Raw genomic sequence first — 14,691 nt, 5'->3', positions numbered from 1 at the left:
ACTCTGGGTTTATTTGATGCTGTATGCATCGTCCTAAACTGACTTGGGGCTGCATGCATTGCTCCGGACTGACTTGGTGCTGCATGCATTGCTCCAGACTGACTTGGTGCTGCATGCATTGCTCCAGACTGACTTGTGGCTGCATGCAGGGCTCCCTGGTTCCGGAAGTGACGGAGGAGGGCCTGCCAGTTCCGCTGGCGCTGCGTTTCCAGAGCGGCTGAAGGAGCGCGAGTGTCCGGACAGCAGCAGCGGGACCGGATCCCCGGGACCCTCACACACAACGCGCCCCGGCTCATGGGAACTCGAGCTTCCCGCCGCATCGCCGCCAGCAGCCCCAGCCCGCTGGCCCACCGAGCCGGGTAAGTGTCGGGCAGCCCGAGCTCAGGCCTCGGCGGCAGAGAGAAAGAGGTAGAGGTAGAGGTAGAGGGAGAGCTCCCCGCGTCCCCCGGGCTGGAGTAGAGGCCGGCCACCCGGGGCGGAGGAGGAGGGAAGAGGGAGCTGTGGGGGGGATTAGAGCTGGTTATTCATAACCACCGTTAACTAGAGTGATAAAGAACACCAGTAACGTAAGTAACCGGTATTAACCAGACCAATATCCATTATTAACTAGAGTAATAGGCACTGGCAACATTAGTAACTGATACAACAGCATTAATAACCAGCATTAACTAGAGTAATAGGCACCAGCAACATTAGTAACTGGTACAACAGCATTGATGACCAGCATTAGCCAATGTAGTATATGGTTCCAGTATTAACCAGAGCAATAACATCAGTATCTATTATTAACTAGAGTAATAGGCACTGGTAGCATTAATAACCGGCATTAACTAGAGTCCTAGGCAGTATCAGCAACATCAATGATACAACCAGCATTAATACCAGCAAAATTGTCAGCATGGATTTATGGTGGCAATACCAACAGCATTAATTATTCTAATTCGGCACAATCACAGCAGGGTAACAGAGAAAGTGCTTTGTTGTCAGAAGGACTGCTTCCTCTTATCAGAAGCCTCCTGTGTTGTGCCCAACAATGGGATGTGCAAAGATTGCTTCAGGGTAGGGAGTAAGTAGTTTGCAGCAGGATTATAAGTTAACATTGCATAGATTACCTGAAAAGAGACAAGGCAGGTTAGCACTTTAGGATGGATCCTTTACCAGCGCTCATATAGACAATGCTTTGTAAGAATTTTGGAAACTCCTTTTGCTCGCCCCTCCCTATCTGTCATCTCCTCCAGTCCCACAACCCTCCCCGAGATGTCTGTGCTCCTCGAATTCTGCCCTCCTGAGCATCCCTGATTATAATCGCTCAATCATTGGTGGCCATGCCTTCTGTTGCCTTGGCCCCAAGCTCTGGAACGCCCTGCCTAACCTCCGCCTCTCCACCTTTTTCCTCCTTCAAGATGCTCCTTAAAACCTACCTCTTTGACCAACCTGCCCTAATTTCTACTTGTGCGGCTTGTTGTCAAATTTTTATCAATACTCCTGTGAAGCGCCTTGGGACGTTTTACTTCCTTAAAGGTGCTATATAAATACAAGTTGTTGTTTGGTATCTGATTTTAGATCCTGGATTTTAACTGGCTATTTTCCAAGATCATTTTAAAATGTAATATGACTTGGTTGGTTTGTAGAGAATGCAAGCATGTATTAAGAAATTAAATTGTAATTTTTTTTCCTCCCCCCCCCCCCCCGCCACACGTTCTATTTTTTTTTCTTCTCTTTCTCCACTTCCCTCCTGCTGGCTTTGCTGATCGCTAGGATACGGTACTACGAGTGCTGACGGCAATTCATTCTTTCCCCAAATGACTGCTATTCACGTGTGAGCCAAGATAGTGAGTGTCATCAGGCTATTCAACCAAGGAGTGTATCACAGCTCCGTCTGCTTGTTGTATTCCCACTTTGCAGTTGGTTGAATAGCGATCAGGAGCAGAACTCTAGCTGTTCTTTTCTTAACCCCCCTCCCCTGGGCTCTCGGGTTAATTGCTGATATCAGCTAACTCAGTACATGCTTGACAGGGATATACTTACCTTGAAGGCAGTACAACGAATGTTCACTAGATTGATTCCTGGGATGAGAGGGCTGTCTTATAATGAGAGATTGTGTAGAATGGGCCCTATACTCTGGAGTTTAGAAGAATGAGGTGTTCCCATTGAAACTGAGAAGTTGTTCCCCTTGGCTGGAGTGCTTAGAACTAGGGGACATAGTCTCAGGATAAGAGGTTGGCCATTTAAGACTGAGATGAGGAGGAATTTCTTCACTGAGGGTTGTGAATCTTTGGAATTCTCTGCCCCAAAGGACTGTAGATGCTGAGTGAATATATTTAAGGCTGAGATAGATTTTTGGATTTCAGGGGAATCAAGGGAAATGGGGATTGGGTGGGAAAATGGAGTTGAGGTCGATGATCAGCCATGATATTGAATGGTGGAGCAGGCTCTAGGGGCTGTATGGCCTCTGCCTGCTCCTATTTCTTATGTTCTTATGTTATGTCTTTTCATGGCATTATACTGTTTCCAGGTTCATGTGTATGAAATGTGGTGCAGTGGAATGATTTTCTTGTGCACTGAAAGGAGCTGGTTAATAACTCGAGCTCTATTAACCCCCGTGTTGTGAAAGTTTTGCTACAGCCCACTGCTTATTGATGGCCGAGACTTCACCGCTAATTCAGAACTTTGTCAAGTCCTTTAGAAAGTTTTTTTTTCCCTCTACTTAAGACATATTGAAGGGCCAAGATCCAGTGTTGAGATGTCAAAAGTTGAAAAGAGTAGGAGAGAAAATGAGGTCGATGCAATAATAGTTAGATAAAGCTGAGTGTGGATTTAAAAACCTGTAGATTATAAGGGATTGGGAAGACTGAGGGAGATGGTGAGTTCTACCTGTGGATGTTCTGGGAATGAATGAACTGAACTGGGATACAGTTCAGTGAGTTTTCTCTTAGAAAGGATAAATGGAGAAAGATAAGAGGAACAATAACTATAGTAGTATTGAAAAAATAGAAGAAAAATGTGTAAATATATCAAATCAGAATTGTATGAATTTAAAAAAGGGGAAGGTCATTTTCAAGTTTTTACCCTCTATGTAAATTTTTACTTGCCAAAAAAATGTTTTTACGAGATCAGTTCTCCAGTGGAGATACTTGAGTAAGGTTTCTGTCCCTGCAAAGGTATCAATAATGGAGTATGTGTCCCATGTGTCTGTATATGGAAGTAGGACTCGATTGCAAACAACAACTACTATTTATATTTATGTAGCATGGAAAAATATCCCAAGGTGCTTCAGATGCATAAGGAATAAAATGGATGCCGAGCTGAAGAAGGAGATATTAGGAGGAGTGATCAAAAGAGAGGTTTTTTGTGCAGATAGAGAAGAGATATTTGGGGAGTGAATTCAAGTGTGGGCCTGAAGTGACTGAAAGCACCCTGCCAAGGATGAGTCGAAGTGTGGAGGTATGTTAAAGGCTCGACTCAACGATGGAGAGTTCTGGCGGAGGTGGGGTGGTTTGTAGGAGGTTAGAGGTTGAGAGAAACAAGGCCATGAAAGGATTTAAACACAAGGATAAAGATTTTAAATGTGAGGGATTGGGCAACTGGGATGTAATGTAGGTAAGCGAGGACAGGGGTGATGGGTGAGTGGAACGGTGCGGGAGAGGTTAAGGGCTGTGGTGTTTTGGGTGAGCTCCCTCGAAGAGCATTGGGAGTCTGGAGGTGACCGAGACATTGAAGGTGGTTGAGATGGAGGGAGCAAGAAAATAATTTGGACCCAGCTTTAGGACTGCAAAGTAAATTTGGCTTCCTAGCCTGTCGTTCTAGTACTTTGGGACGTTCTAATGTTTGAAAGGCGCTATAGAAATGTAAGTTTGTTCTTAAAGCTGGGTTGAAGTTACACCCCTCCTGCGTGCAAGGGAGACACTACAGGGCATTTCCAGGATGATGGTCTAGCAAGGGAAGACACCCCATTGAGAGTCTCCATGTCCGAAGGAAAATTTCAAGGGTCAAGGACCTTGTGTGAGGGTTTTCCTTTTTTTTTTTAAAATGAGTAATGTACATTTTCAAACAAAATGTACAATTTCTCCTCCCTCCTCCCCAGCTCCCCCCGCCCCAAACACCTTTATGCGCCTCTCAGTGATTATACTGTGAATGTATTACACATTCTTCAGCGTTGGTTGGCATTCCTCCAATCATGTTTCGCCCCTGCCACAAAACCGAAACGACTATTGTCAAAGCCACAAATGGCATCCTATGTGACTGACCCATGTAAACTATCCCTCCTTGTCCTTCTTGACTTGTCTATTGCCATTGACATGGTTGACCACAGGGTCTTCCTCCAACGCCTCTCCTCCATCATTGAATATATTTAAGGTGGAGATAGATAGATTTTTGAGTGATAAGGGAGTAATGGGTTATGGGGAGCAGGCAGGAAAGTGGAGCTGAGTCCATGATCAGATCAGCCATGATCAGATCAGCCATGATCTTATTGAATGGCGGAGCAGGCTCGAGGGGCCAAATGGCCTACTCCTGTTCCTATTTCTTATGTTCTTATGTTATCATGGGACTGCACTCGCTTGTTTCCATTCTTGTCTATCCAGTTGTAGCAAGAGAATCACCTGCAGTGACTTCTCTTCCCGCTCCCGCACCATTACCACTGGTATCCCCCAGGATTCATTCTTGGCCCCCTCCTACTTCTCATCTGCATGCTGCTCTGCAGCGACATAATCTGAAAACACATCGTCAGTTTCCACATGTACGCTGCCGACACCCAGCTCTACCTCACCACCACTTCTTGCGAACCCTCCACTGTCCCTAAATTGTTAGACTACTTGTTCGACATCCGGTACTGGATGAGCAGAAATTTCCTCCAGCTAAATATTGGGAAGCCATTATCTTCGGTCTTCGCCACAAACTCCGTTCCCTAACCACTGACTCCATCCCTCTCCCTGGCAATTGTCTGAGACTGAACCAGACTGTTTGCAACCTTGGTGTCGTATTTGACCCCAAGATGAGCTTCTGACCACATCACTAAGATCTATAGCATCGCCCAGCTCCGCACCTCCCTCAGCTCATCTGCTGAAACCCTCATCCATGTCTGTTAGCTCTAGACATGACTATTCCAATGCACTTCTGTCTGGCCTCCCATCTTACATGCTCCATAAATTTAAGCTCATTCAAAACTCTGTTGTCCATGTCCTAACTCGCACCAAGTCCCGCTCACCCATCACCCCTGTGCTCGCTGACCTACATTGGCTCCTGGTCAAACAAAGCCTTGATTTTAAAACGATCATCCATGTTTTCAGATCCCTCCATGGCCGTGCCCTTCCATATCTCTAACCTCCTGCAGCCTTACAACCAGTGTTCCCTTTGAGCTGTGCAGCTTCACACCGCCAGCTCACTGGCTTTTAAATAGGAATAACTGAGCATGTGCGGTATTTTGAATGGACCACTTGGGCCCAAATCAAAAATTAAAGGGAACATCGTCTACAACCCTCTATATCTGCGCTCCTCCAATTCTGGCCTCTTGTGCATCCTCGATTTTAATCATTCCTCTATTGGAGGCCATGCCTTCAGCAGCATAGGCCCTAAACTCTGGAATTCCCTCCCTAAACCCCTCCGTTTCTCTACCGATCTTTCCTCCTTTAAGATGTTCCTTAACACCTACCTCTCATCTGCCCTAATACCTCCTTATGTGGCTCGGAGTCAAATTTTGTCTGATAACACTCCTGTGAAGCGCCATGTTTTACTATGTTAAAGACACTATAGAAATACAAGTTGTTTTCATAGGACATAAGAGGCATTAGTGTGTACATGCTAGTTCCTAATTTAGAGATTGCAATCATAACAGTTCCGTTCCTTGCTCCTCCTCCTCCCCCTTAAAGGCAGAGGGTATTTTAAACTTGTAACTATGCAAATAAGGAACTAATACAGGCCATTCACTCTCTCACGTACAGCCAATTATAAGGTGTCATTGTCCAAGGTTTGGCTAAAAGTAGCCTGCTCAATCTTGGGTAGGAATTAGTTCAGATATTAGGAGAAAAAAAATTGAATGGTTCCAACCCGAATGTAATGTGTTCATCAAGTGTTTGACCTCCTGTTCTTCTGTCATGCTTTAATTTGAAGTGCTGTTCTCAATTTACCGTTCCTAAACCACTTACTGTCTTGCTGTACTGCTATACCCTTGAGCTCAGTTTCCTCCCCCTCATGTTTCTGTTACTGAAAACTGTTTTCTTACACCTCTGCAACATTGTTCACCTCCATCCACTATCTCTGCTGCTGAACCCTGGTTCCTGTCATGTTCACCTCCAGTCTTGACTTCTCCACTCCCCTCCTAGTATCGACTGTCTAAAAATTTCACTTTATCCATAATGCCGCAGTTCCTGTCCTCACCTGCTCGAAGTCCCACATTCCCATTACCCAATTGTAATAATTTACGAAGTGTGACCTAATTGGGTACAACAGTTCTTTATTTTAAGCACAGGTGAGTATTGATACATTTCAGTATTTAAGCAGCAATTTACAGAGAAGTGAAAAGGCATTATCCCGTTCCGCCTCCGGGTAGAAGGTAGAATGTGTAGTCCAGCTGCCCCTTCCAGTATGGCATCTTAACTTTTACAACTGGAAGCTGCTTCATCTATGTTCTTGCACCCCTTTCAATCACACCACCCTCGAACCATCAAAACTGTTGGGGTTAGCACCTTCCCAGTTTCATCTTCCCTCCTCGGGCAGTGTGTACACTGTCTGCTTTCTGACTTGGCTGCTTGATCAAGTTAACCTATCGAATAACGTGACATGTCTCGCTCATTTCCTGGACCTTTAATGTGATCAGGGGCCAGTGTTTTACCAGTCGTGCTTTTCCCATTGTTTCAGGTAATCACAGATATTAGCACTTCTTTATCCAATGATCACCTCCTGATGCAATTATGCATGTTCCAATAGTCTTTCATGCATGAGTAGTTGCTTTAAACTAGGTCTGTTTGACTACATAAGTAGACAGCAAAAGATGTCAATTTCTAAATCCTTACACTATCTTCTGCCTCTACTGGTAATCTCTGCCAGTGTGTATCTCAAAAATCTTATCCCTGTTTTCAAATCTCTCCATGGCCTTGTCCGGCTGTGTGTTGGCTGCTTGTTCAGCTACTCTGCTCCTGTTCTTTGAAATTCTCTCCTCAATTCCCTCCGCCTTAACATCTATTTCCCTGCTTTGAAAAGCTTCTTTAAACCCGGGGTGGTGGTTCTTGGAGCAGAGAAGGCTTAAAGGACATTTGATGGAGGTGTTTAAAATAGTGAGGAGTTTAGAGAGAGTAAGTAAAGAGAAACTGTTTCCACTGGCTGAAGGGTCAGTAACCAGAGGGCAGAGATTTAAGGTGATCGGCAAAAGAACCAGAGGTGACACGAGGAAAAGATTTTTTACGCAGTGAGTGGTTAGGATTGGGAATGCACTGCCTGATAGGCTGGTGGATACAGATTCAATAGTAGACTTCAAAAGGAAATTGGATAAATAATTGAAGGAGAAAAAATAGTAGGGATAGGGGGGAAGGGCGGGGGGTGGGACTTGCTCTTCGAAAGAGCCGAAGCAGTCTCGATGGGCCGAATGGCCGCCTCCTGTGCTGTACTATTCAATGATTCCAACACTTCCTCTTCTACCATTGTATCAGTTCCCCATCCCAGCCTCTCCATTCCCCTCCTCTTTCTTACTCTCATGCCCACTGTGTCCCTTTCCTTCCTATTGTAATGTCCTGCGATGTCTTCCTACATGTGAGGAGAGCAATATAAATGCACGTGCCGCTTAGTTGTCTCGTTTCAAGGATGAAAGCCCCCAAGTTTCTCCAATCCTTCCTCATAGATCAGTGCACTGTGACTAGGAACCTTCTCTGAATTGCTTCTCAGGAGTGAATTATATCCCCCTTATATCTGTGACCTGAACAGTACTTGAAATGCAGTACAGGGTATCAGGAAAGGTTGAGCAGGCTGGGGCTTTTTTCTCTCAAAGAGAAGACAGAGGGGTGTTTCCATGCTGTGAATAGCACGTAATGCAGTCTGAATAGAGCAGTATACAGCCTGAGCATGACTTCTTTGCACTTGTACTCTTACTGTTTAGTTTATACAGTTCTTATTCTGTTGTTTTTTTTTAATGGTTGGCCCGCAGTGGTTGGAGCGTCGAGTCTACTGCATCTACCAGATTTTTAAAACTTTACTCACGGCTGTTTGCAGTTGTCCATGCTCAATTTCATTTGTCATTGTTCTGACCACTTGCATAATTTGGGCGTTACTGACACCACGAATGCAAAGTCAAATGATCATTTGTTCTACCACTCTGTGGTGTACGACTATCGAATGTTAGTCAAGACTCAGGTTTCACCTGGGATGCCAGGGGCAACCAGTTGATTCATGTGGCCAGTCACATTTTCTTCAGGATACTGGTGCCGTTGCACAAGATCGTGCACAAAAATTGAATATTTTTGGTCTTTGGTTTATTGTTTCAGTACTTTGATATGTGAACGGACTTGAAATCTGAGCCTGCCAAGGATCATGAAGCATGACAGGATTTCTGTCTGCTTTTTCAGGTGCTTGATTAAGTAAGTGATCTGGTGCATTTTGCATACTTTAGGTTTGATAAGTGCACGGCTGTTGGAAGTGTTGAGTTTACTGGCATGTCCACTGATCATTTATCTCGCTGACAAGCTCAGTAGTTTTATGCTATGACAAAACTATAGCCAAACCTTTAAATAAGATACCGCCCCCTTTTTCACAGAACAGTACAGCACAGAAGGGGGCCATTGAGTCTATGTCAGCTCTTTCAAAGAGCAATCCAGTTAGTCCCATATCCCTGCAGTTTTTCTTCCAAGTATTTATCCAATTCCCTTTTGTAGTGGAAAGGGCGTGCAGCAAACTTGTCCCAGCCACTCTTTCCCTCAACGACTATCTGTCCAACCTGTGACGGGGACTATGGTTTTTGTATTGGACTGTTCAGCCACCTAAGGACTCATTTTAAGAGTGGAAGCAAGTCTTCCTCGATTCCAAGGGACTGCCTATGATGACTATTGAATCTGTGTCCACCACCCTATCAGGCAGTGCATTCCAAATCCTAAACATTGCGTAAAGCAGTTTTACCTCGTATCGCCTCTGGTTCTTCTGCCAATCACCTTAAAGCTGTGTCCTCTGGTTACCGACCCTTCAGACATTGGAAACCGTTTCCCTTTATTTATTCTGTCTAAATCCTTCATGATTTTAAACACCTATCAAATCTCCTCTTGGCCTTCTCTGCTCCAAGAAGAACAACCTCAGCTTTTCTAGTCTCTCCATGTAACTGTAGTCCCTCATCCCTGGAACCATTCTCGTAAACCTCTTCTGTACCCTCTCCAAAGCCGTCACATCCTTTCTAAAGCATGGTGCCCAGAATTGGACAAAGAATTAGCTTTTCTGAATCAGCCCAGAATTGGGCACGGTACTTTATAAATGAGAAATGTGCAGAAATTCAGGTTGGGAGGAAGATGTTTTGTGCTTTATATTAATAATACTTTATGTTCGGTTGGGCGGGCCACGTTGTTCGCATGCCTGACACACGACTCCCAAAGCAAGCGCTCTACTCAGAATTCCTACACAGCAAACGACCCCCAGGGGTACCCTCAAAGCCTCCTTGATAAAATGCAACATCCCCACTGACACCTGGCCAAAGACTGCTTGAAGTGGAGGAAGTGCACCCGGGGAGGGCACTGAGCACCTCGAGCCTTGTCGCCAAGCGCAGGCAGCGGAAGGAGTGTGCGGCAAACTAGTCCCACCCACCCTTTCCTTCAACCACTGCCTTCCCACCTGTGACAGAGGCTGTTATTCCTGTATTGAACTGTTCAGTCACCTAAGAACTCACTTTGAGTGGAAGCAAGTCTTCCTCGATTTCGAGGGACTGCCTATGATGATGATGACTTTATGTTACACAATTAAATACAATCATTTTACTTACAATTATGCCCCTCATTTACTTCCTCTTCTGGATATAAGAACCTCTTCTTTCTGGAAAAGAGTAGACAGAGAGTTGACCTGATAGTGATCTTTAAAAATTATGAAAGGGGTTTGATGGGATAGATGTAGAGGAGATGTTTCCCTTGTGGGAGAGAGCTGAATGAAGGACCGTAAATATAAGACAGTCACTAATAAATCCAGTAGGGAATTCAGGAGACACTTCTTTACCCAGAGAATGGTGAGAATGTGGAACTTGCTACCACAAGGAGTAGTTGAGGTGAATAGCATCGGTATATTTAAGGGGAAAGAAGAATAGATGGTAATGCTGATAAGGTTAGATGAAGAGGGGTGGGAAAGTGCAGTTTCTCTTCCCTGTGTCTAGCCAGTATGTTCCTCGCACTTGTGTAGGTCTGGCTTTTAAACCAGCTGCTAGGAGATGGTGCCAACCTTGGGTGACTCGTGTGTTTTTCTTTTCCGTATGATGTAAAGTGTCTATCCTCTATTTGGCACTTTCCCGTGATGGGTTTGGGAACTCCGTGTGATGGGAAACATTGTGTAATCTCGCTTCCTGCCACCCTTGTGCAAAGTATTTAAGCTTTTTTGTTTTTTTTCTTAGTGCTGCATTATCCAGTAGAATAATGCATTTGCTGCCTGTTTTTCATTCAAGTTTTAATAATTGTGAATTTGAACTCCTTCAGCTTAGTCAGATAAATGGTTCGATCCCTGGTCTGTCGCTGCGAGATCTCAGTCAGGGCGGCAGTGAGTGAATTACGATGGGCCTCAATGCTCTGAGCTCGGGATGGGGAAACCACTGTTCCCATTCTGTCCAGTGATCCCTGTTGGTGAGCAGCCAATCGGGGACATGGAGAGCTAGAGGTGACTCGGCTCTGAAGCCAAGTGGTCTGGCAGCTCTCGCTATTTATGGCCACTCGGACCAAGGTACCAGGTGTGGCTCAGTGGGTAGCACTCTCGCCTCTGAATCAGAAGGTTGTGGGTTCAACTCTCACTCGAGACTTGAACGCAAAATTTAGGCTGATGCTCTAGTGCAGTGCTGAGGGAGTGCTGCACTATCGGAGATGTCATCTTTCGGATGAGACGTTAAACAGAGGCTACGTCTGCCACCTCAGGTGGACGTAAAAGATCCCATGGCACTATTTTGAAGAAAAACAGGGGAGTTCTCCCCGGTATCCTGGCCAATATTTATCCCTCAACCTACATCACTAAAAACGGATTATCTGATCGTTATCACATTGCTGTTTGTGGAAGCTTGTGGGAGCTTGCTGTGTGCAAATTGGCTACCGTGTTTCCCACATTACAACAAAGACTACCCTTCAAAAAGTATTTCATTGGCTGTAAAGTGCTTTGGGATGTCCTGAGGTCGTGAGAAGCGCTACAGAAATGCAAATTCTTTCTTTTTACCCGAAGTAGCTGACACTCGTGAACCATATCCCAGCATGAATTGGTGACTTTAGGCGAGGAGGATAAAAATTTGTCAGAAAAATAAAAAATGAATTGAGATTTTAAATAAATTGAGGGAGAGGGTTGCCTGACGGATTCCAAGTTCTATCCCAGCCTGGACCCTTTTCTGGTTTGGAGCTGGAGAGGAGATAAAAGCCCCCCTTGGATTGGATTCTTGGTACCCCACAGCCATTACATGTTAGAGTTACCACTGCGGGGTCGGGGGGGGGGGGTGTATATTGCTTATGCTAAAATCAGATGTCATTTTTACTGCTTATTGCATGAGATGCATAACTCTTAGACATCAAAGCAATCCACCAGTGGATTAAGAAGCGAGTTAATATCTCCTGGGACTCGGTGTCAATTAAACAAATGAATTTGTGTTGTGACGTTGGGAGCAGGACACATTTATGAAAATGATCGCCCTTGCTCTGTGGAGGCATTATAGTTTAATGCGAAAGACAGTAAACAGTTGTACTGCAGCTATTTTTAATTGCTAACATTTGCAGGGATACATTTTAAACTAACGTTTACCTGCTAGCAATTTATTAATTCCTCTAAATAATTAAAGACAAAATACTGCAGTCGGTATGAATGTACTAATTAGTGCAAGGTTGAATGAGTGTTATAAATGGAATTTCAATTCTCAACCACTCAGTATTAACCCACCAGCTGGATATTAACTGTTATCTTTCACATTCTTCGAAGTGCAACCCGTGCCAGGTTTCTTCTCCTTCATTCCCCCTCTCTTTCTCCACCCCCCCCCCCCCCGGAGATGCTGACTCCTAACTGGGCTGTGCCTTACAGTTGGAGGTTGCTCTCGTATGTCGCCAAAGTAAACAGTGAGTGTTGGCCGACTATTCAACTGGGCCATGCATCACAGTCGAGTCTGATCCTGCCCTCATCCGGCATCCACACATAAGCACTTGTAACTGAGGTCAGTGGGTGGCAACCAGTGGGAAGATCCCAGGCCATTTGTTTTCTTTTCTCGAAATCAGGTGCCCAGTTATGGGCCCTTATCTGACTTGGATCAGCTAGGGATTAAACGGGAGACCTTCCGAGCCTGTATGGCTCAGCTACTCACTGCCAGTGGAGATGCTGCACCAACATAACTTACACATGTTCAGCAGAGACAAAAGTGAAATGTCTTTACAGATGGACAAGAGTTAGAAATATCAAAAATCAGTTGTCAAGTGTCAGTTGCATTAAATCCCTGAAAACATGTTTTTTTGTCTGTGATGTAAGTGGCAAGTTGAATGAGAACAGTATTTGTTTGGTGTGCCATTGATGTTTGATTCTTGACTGCCAATAACTTGGCACCAAGGCAGGAAGGGGGAAGTGCGTCTTCTACACAGACCTAAACAACAAGAGCTGGGATGGTTTGAATAATCTTTTGAATGCTCCTTCAGTTAAAAAGTATTGTAAAGAAATACCAGCACAGAAACGGGACATTCGGCCCAACAAGTCATTGCGTTGTTTATGCTCCACACGAGCCTCCTCACATCCTTCAAACCCCATCGACATATTCTTCTATTCCTTTCTCCCTCGTGCTTATTGAGCATCCCCTTAAATGCATCTCTGCTATTTGCGTCACGAGTACCACATTCTCACCACTCTTTGGATAAAGAAGTTTCTCCTAAATTCCCTATTGGATTTATTAATGATTATCTTCTATTTATGGCCCCTAGTTCTGGTTTCACCTGCAAGTGGAAACATCTTCTCTATGTCTACCCTATTGAACTCTTTCATAACCTTAAAGGCCACCCCTCTGTCTTCCCTTTTCTCGAGCAAAGAGCCCCAGCCTGTTCAATCTTTATCTTATACTTGTTCTAATGTCTGATCCTCAGATTATGTGGGTGTTGTAGGGGCCTTTCACCTCATGAGATCTGGGCTCAGATTCAACGCAGACCAATTGGATGGAAATCCCTTCTCTATGTAAAGGTCCTGTGTAAAACTTAGAGTTTCTCAATCTGGTTCCGAATAGGTGTTGGTCCACAGCATAAAAGCAACGAGAATTTGACAGAGTTTCCAGTCTCGCTCAGATATCACAGGATGTCTGTTGGTAGGGGGGCGGGTGGGGAGCCTGCGAAAGCAGAACATTTTACCCGAGTGCTGTAGGTGTGCACTTCTGAGGCTGGAGACCGGGTGGGAGGTGGGAGGTGGAAGTTCTCCTGAACAGCTAACCACATATACTTGACCTGTGGATGCCTCATCTTGAGTGCAACAATTAAAGGGGCGGGGGTGTGGGGCAGGTGATTAGAACAAACTGATGGCAAACAACTACAAAAACTTTTAAAAAGGGGACAAGTTTGACTGCGGCAACTACAGAGGAATCTCCCTGTTGGCAACTGGGAAAGTCATCGCTAGAATCCTCCTCAACCGTCTTCTCCCTGTGGCTGAAGAGCTCCTCCCAGAGTCACAATGCGGATTCCACCCACTACGGGGTACAACGGACATGATCTTCAGCGCGACAACTGCAAGAGAAATGCAGCGGACAGCACCAACCCTTGTACATGGCCTCCTTTGACGCTTTTAACCGCGAGGGACTATGGAGTGCCCTCCTCCGTTTTGGCTGCCCCCAAAAGTCTGTTGCCATCCTCCACGTGCTCCACGGCGACCTGCAAGCTGTGATCCTGACCAACGGATCCACCACAGACCCAATCCCCGTCCGGACCGGGGTCAAGCAGTGCTGTGTCTTCGTGCCAACCCTCTTCTCGATCTTCCTCGCTGCAATGCTCCATCTCGTGCTCAACAAGCTTCCCGCTGGAGTGCAACTAAACTCTAGAAGCAGTGGGAACCTGTTCAACCGTCATCGCCTCCAGGCCAGATCCAAGACCGTCCCATCCTCTGTCATCGAACTACAGTACGCAGACGACGCTTGCGTCTGCTCATATTCAGAGGCTGAACACCAAGCCATCGTCAACATCTTCACCGAGGTGTACGAAAGCATGGGCCATACACTAAACATCCGTAAGGCAAAGGTTCTCCAACCTGACCCCGCCACACAACACTGCCCCTCCTTCCCCCCCCCCCCCCCCCCCCGTCATCAAAGTCCATAGCGCAGCCTTAGACAACGTGGACAACTTTCCATACCTCGGGAGCCTACTATCAGCAAAGGCAGATATAGACGACAAGGTCCAACGCAGTCCTCGGTCGCCTGAGGAAGAGAATGTTCGAAGACCAGGACCTCAAATCTGGCACCAAGTTTATGGTTTACAGGGGCTGCAGTGATACCCGCCCTCCTGTATGGCTGAGACATGGACCATGTACAGTAGATACCTCAAATCA

The 14,691-nt window shown here is 45.5% G+C and overlaps 1 protein-coding gene across 1 annotated transcript in view; it reads left to right on the top strand.

Annotated features, from left to right (window-relative positions):
- The first annotated feature begins 184 nt into the window (after positions 1–184).
- The window catches only part of arih2 (ariadne homolog 2 (Drosophila)), a 101,249-nt gene continuing 86,742 nt past the window's right edge, over positions 185–14,691 (top strand). Inside the window, exon 1 of the mRNA XM_070895600.1 lies at positions 185–359. The gene's annotated coding sequence lies outside the window, so the exon portion shown is untranslated. The remainder of the gene's footprint in view (positions 360–14,691) is intronic.

The sequence above is a fragment of the Pristiophorus japonicus genome, chromosome 12 (assembly GCF_044704955.1).
Source record: "Pristiophorus japonicus isolate sPriJap1 chromosome 12, sPriJap1.hap1, whole genome shotgun sequence".
Lineage (NCBI taxonomy): Eukaryota > Metazoa > Chordata > Chondrichthyes > Pristiophoridae > Pristiophorus > Pristiophorus japonicus.
This window is presented reverse-complemented; position numbering and strand designations above follow the sequence as displayed.